Consider the following 6,000-nt stretch of genomic DNA (forward strand, 5'->3'; position numbering starts at 1 on the left):
CACCAGGCAACGCTATTTCAATACCATTGACTATATTCCCTATGCTGTACTCTTTATCCTTGTGACTTATTCATGCCATAGCTGGAAGCCTGTATCTCCCACTCCCCTTCACCCATTTTGCCCATCCCTCCCCTCTGACAACCATCAGTTCTCTGTATATCTGGATCTTCTTCGTTTTGTTGGTTTCAGTTTTCACATATAAGTGAAGTCATATGGTATTTGTCTTTCTCTGATTTATTTCACTTAGCATAATACCCACTGGGTCCATTCATGTTGTTGCAAATGGCAAGAGTTCGTTTTTTTTTATATGGCTGAGTAATATTCCACTGTGTGTGTATACCACATCTTCTTTATCCATTTGTTTATCAGTGCGACACTTGGGTTGCCCCTGTACCTTGGCTGTTGTGAATGCTGCAATGAATAGGGGTGCATATATTTTTTCGAATTACTGTTTTTGTTTTCTTTGGGTAAATACCCAGTAGTAGAATTACTGGATCATATTGTACTTCTGTATTTAATTTTTTTTTATTAAAAAAATTTTTTTTAATGTTTATTTTTGAGAGAGAGTGTGAGCAGGACAGGGGCAGAGAAAGGAGAGACAGAATCTGAAGCAGGCTCCAGGCTCTGAGCTGTCATCACAGAGCCTGATGTGGGGCTCAAGCCCACAAGCTGTGAGATCATGACCTGAGCCGAAGTCGGATGCTCAACTGACTGAGCCACCCAGGTACCCCTCTATATTTAATTTTTTAAGGAACTTCATACGGTTTTCCACAGTGGCTGCATCAGTTTACACACCCACCAATAGTTGTTTGAGGGTTCCTTTTTTCCCCCCACATCCTCACGTACACTTATTTCTTGTCTTTTTGATTCTGGCCATTCTGATAGGTGTAAGATCCTATCTCCTTGTGGTCTTGATGTGCATTTCCCTGGTGATTGTGATGTTGAGCATCAATTTATGTCTGTTGACCATCTGTCTTCTTTGGAAAAGAGTCTCTTCAGGTCCTCTGCCCACATTTTAGTTGAATTATTTGTGTTTTTGGTGTTGAGTTGTACAACTTTATATGTTTTGAATATTAGCTGCTTATTGGATAGATTGTTTCCAGATATCTCCTCCCATCCAATAAGTTGCTTTTTAATTTTGTTGATGGCTTTTAATCACTGTACAAAGTATTTCTATTTTGGTGTAGTCCTAATAGTTTATTTTTTACTTTTGTTTTCAAAAGAGTAGCATTGTAAGACTCTCATGATCATTATTTGGCATTGCTTGACTTCAGTCAATAATACTGGCATTGTGTATGTGCACTAAGATTTTGCCCGTGGGCTTTTTTTTTTTCAATGTTTATTTTTGAGAGAGAGAGAGACAGAGTGCCAGTAGGGGAGGGGCAGAGAGAGGGAGACAGAATCCGAAGCAGGCTCCATGCCCCAGGCTCCAAGCTGTCAGCACAGAGCTGTACATGGGGCTTGAACCCATGAACTGTGAGATCATGACCTGAGCCCAAGTCAGATGCTTAACCAACTGAGCCACCCAGGCACCCGGCCCATTGTTTTATCATGCTTTATTTTGATTTCCGACTTTAGTTCCATCATGGAATAAAAGCTAATTAATTCAACAAGTCTTTGTTAATAAACTAGTATGTACTAGGCAATAGGCAAGGGATGCAGAAGTACAGGTCCTGCCTCTGTGGAGTGTAAACTCTGGCTGAGAACGTAGATTGTATGATCCAGGATCCAGTCTGGACAATATGCCACACTAGGTATTTCAAACAGAGGGCACTTAATATAGGGGGTTGGTCATGGGGGTGTGGGAAGGCTGAAAGAACAAAAAGGGGCCCTGAGATACACCAGAAATTCAGTGTGGGAAACAGATACCTCCCAGAGGTATCAAACAGAAGAGGTGATGTTACCAGAACCCTGGAGCTTGGAGGGCCCTGTGGTTGGTGCTGAAACCTATGAGCATATGGAAGCTGGTGGTTACTTGGACTTGCAAGGGAGCCACAGCCTTGGTGGGGAGGGAGCCTGGGGCAGCTGGGCTTTCTCAGACTGCAGGGCAAATTTCTGGTGCTGGGAGTGCTGGAGGCAGGAGCCCTCTGGCACCTGCTGCTGGCCTTGGAAGAAAGCAAGTCCCTTTTTCCTGCTTCCTCTTCCATCTAATACCTCCTCCCAGTAGCAGAACTCAGCAGGAGGCCAGCTGATTAGGGAGCCTGGGAAACGGTGCAGAGTTCCAGACCCAGAATCACACAACAGTATAGAAAGGCAGGCTTGAGGCTTAGAGATGGTGGGTGAATAACCTGCAGGCAGCAGGCTGCTGGGTGGGAGACCATCTGGAGGGTGGACGCCAAGGACCCTGGATTGGCCACCACTGCAGATGGTATTCATACAGAGAGAAACCCACTTCTGTGCATGTATTGTGTTGGGTTTTCTTTAAATCAAAGCTGAACCTAATCCTGGCTCATGCAAGTGGGGATTGGCGACCAGAGGGAGAATCTATTATGTAGAAGGAGGGAAGACTTGAAATGAGTAAGTTGGTAAATTTAGAAGGGAGTGGGATCCTGTGGAGGGAGAATGTTAGGAGGGATATGGGCAAACCCTTGGCTGATGTGGAGTCATATGGTGGAAGTGACTGATACAGAATAAGCTGGGGGACTTGAGTCACGTGCCAGTGCATTGGCGCATCCTCATGGTCTCAGCTGACCTCTTGGGCACCACTGCTTGGCTGACATCTCCAGATCTCTGGACTCCTGAACCAGGATTCACTCTGCCTGCGAGAGCAATTTCAAGTTGTGTGGCATCACTGCCACCTGGGAGGGCAGAACAGGAAGCCGACAGAAATTACTTGGGATTTTGGTTCCAGAATTGGTTTTAATGTTTTAAAATATGCAATTACTTGCTTTTCTAGTCTCCTTGCTCTGTGATTCTTGTGTCCTGTGTCTTTTTTTTTTTTTTTTTTTTTTTTTTTTTTGGTTTTGTGGCAAAACCAGAGCTGTCAGGCAGCTTCTCCAGGTTGGCAGGGACACTGGCCCTTGGAGCTCCAGCCACCATGTAAGAAACCCCACCACCTGAAGTCCCCTGCTAGGGAGCCCTGTGGAGGCACTCCAGCTGACAGTTCCAGCTGGTGTCCATCCTTGGCCACTGGGGCCCAGGTGCCAGATGTGCAAGGAAGGAGCCATCTGGGCTCCTGCATCAGCTGTTCAAGTCATCCCAACAGAAGCCCAGATGTCATGGAGTGGAGATGAGTTCACATTTCCATGCTTTTTTCAAATTCCCAGCCCACAGAACCCGTGAGCATAAAAATGATTGTTGTTTTACACCACTAGGCTTCAGGGTAGCCCTTTATGCAGCAGAAGATGATTGGACCACATACATTCCTCGCCATCTCTTAATTTCTCTTTCTGAACTTCCGTTGGAGGTAGAGGAGGGGAAAGGGCATTCAAGTAGTCTCGGCCTTGATCATCCTGTGGTCTTGTGTTTTTGGTCATCTGGTTGTTGGAAAGTAGGCATTTCCCACTACAGATGTGAGCCTTTAGCCAATAAATACCTCATGTTGACTCTGCAGTCCACATTTATGACATTTGGACTAAGAGCATACATGCCTTCCTCCATTAACTGACCCTTGGGGATAAGGTACCCACCTCTTCCCACTCTGGCAGGCAAGGGAAGGGCAGTCCCTACACATACAAGGCCACAGGTTTGTATAATTAGGGTAAGTGGCTCCTGCCCTACTTGACCTACTTTAATATACAACAGACATGCTGTGCACCTTATAACTAGGTGAATTATTCAGAGTGTTGGGTGTTGAAGCCTAGGTCTTTGAAAAACATGAGCATTGCCCTTTCTAGTCTCAGGAAGATGGGATGCAGACATCCAAATGACTGGCATAATTAGACCATGATTCTTAGGATGGGGTCTGTGAGTCACCAGTCTGCTGGTAGTGGAGCATGGGAATATACATTTTTTTAAGTGTTTGTTTATTTTTGAGAGAGAGAGAGGGAGGGGCAGAGAGGGAGACACAGAATCCGAAGCAGGCCTCAGGCTCTGAGCCTGACGTGGGGTTCAAACTCAGGAACTGTGAGATCATGGCTTGAGCTGAAGTCGGGCCCTTAACCGACTGAGCCACCCAGGCGCCGCAGAATATTAATTTTTTTAAAAATACTTATTTTTGAGAGAGAGTGCGTGCGTGTGAGTGGGGGAGGGGCAGAGATCGAGGGAGACAGAGACACAGAATCCGAAGCAGGCTCCTCATTGCACAGAACTGGATGTGGGGCTTGAACTCATGAACCGTGACACCATGACCTGAGCCAATGTCAGACACTTAAGTGACTGAGCCACCCAGGTGCCCTAGGAATATGCATTTTTAATAAGCACTTGAGGGGAATCCTATGTGCACACTGACAAATCCAGATTTAATTTGGGGTGGCCTTTTCCAGCTGTCTTGCTGATGTTGGTTAGAAGTTAATAGGAGTCATCAGGTGGCACTTCTAGAAAGTTCTTTGAAAGGGCTGGTTCAGCCTGAAGCACACTCTTCTGCCCTACCCCTCCTCCTTGCTGGAGTGTCCAGCTGATGTTCGAAAGTGCAGTGGCCCTCTCAGACTATGAGGTGAACTTTGGGACAGACTTCTCATGCTAAGGATGGGCAAGCAGAAGGCAGGAGCTGCCGGTCTGCAGCCCTCCTATCAGCCTGTGCACTCCTGATGCTGAACACTTCATTAACATGAGAGAAAAACCAATCTCTGCTTGGTTAATACATGGGTTGGCCTTTTACCCTCACCTAACTCAGTTTCTAACGTGCATGAGAGATTTCAGTTATTTAATGAAAATACCAATTTCCCGAAACCATTCTGGGGATTCTGAAGAGTCTCTGGAAATTGATTTTTTTTAAACCTAGTTAACCGTAATTTACATTACCCAGTGGGACCTAATTCTTCACTCAGAAAGGTTCAAGCCCTATTTGAAAGAAAAGAAATAGCTAGGTTTTCAAAGTATTTACAGGTCTGCTGTTCTCTCGAGCACCTTGACTAAGAAAACCTGCATTTTATTCAGCTGCACTCCTGCTCAACCTGTGGCTTGTCTGGCTCTCCTGTGAGCCCCCAGGTGTGCAGGGGCGGAAAGCCTGCCTGCATTTCTGACGATTTTCCCATTTCTGATCAACTTGTGGCCTGTGCCTTTTTACCTGCACCAACAGAGGTACCATCTCTCAGATCTAGTTGGTATTCTCCCAGAGTCTTCCGGTGCCATGCCCTCTATTGCCCCGGAGTGTTTGAGGCCTGACTTCCTCTGGTCTGCCCCTGGATCAGCACACCCACCATTTGTAGGGCAGATCGCATACCCGCCTCCCCAGACCACAGAGATGGAAAACTGTCTTATTTTAGTTCTTGTTTCCTTGAGTGCTATCTAATGGAGTCACTTCCCATTTATTCTTTCAGGCATGGTGCTTACCCTCTGAATAGTCTCATCCTGTAGATGTGGGTGTTGTGGGTGTTTTTTTGTTTTTGTTTTTTGTTTTTGTTGTTGCTTTTTCTGCTTAAGCTTTTCTGTCCATATGTATCTGACCTGTAGAAATTTCTCTCAAAATTGTGGGGTCTGAACAGACCATTTGTGTGTGTTTTTTTTTTTTTTTAATAATGGGTTTTTTGGAGAGAGACATAAGGGCACATGTCTTCAGAGGTAGAATTTGATGTATCTTTATTAGATCAGCTTTATTTGGTTGTCCAGATACCTCACACTCTTCCTTTGTGTGGTTTGTGTGATTGATAAAAACTGATCGAGGTTGTGCCCGCTTTGGCAGCACCTATACTAAAACTCAACTGAGGTGATTTGTTTTTGAGCACTGTTATTTTAAGTAACTTTTAATTTATGCATAACATACAGAGTTGGTATTTTTTAATGTTGTTTTTTCCCCGAGAGGTATATGAAGAAGTGCTTGATGTTTTTCTTGATCTAACTCTAATCCTTTCTCTCTCTCTCTCTCTCTCTCTCTCTCTTCATTTCACAAAATGAAATGAA

Source organism: Panthera tigris, chromosome A1 (genome assembly GCF_018350195.1).
Source record: "Panthera tigris isolate Pti1 chromosome A1, P.tigris_Pti1_mat1.1, whole genome shotgun sequence".
Classification (NCBI taxonomy): Eukaryota; Metazoa; Chordata; class Mammalia; order Carnivora; family Felidae; genus Panthera; species Panthera tigris.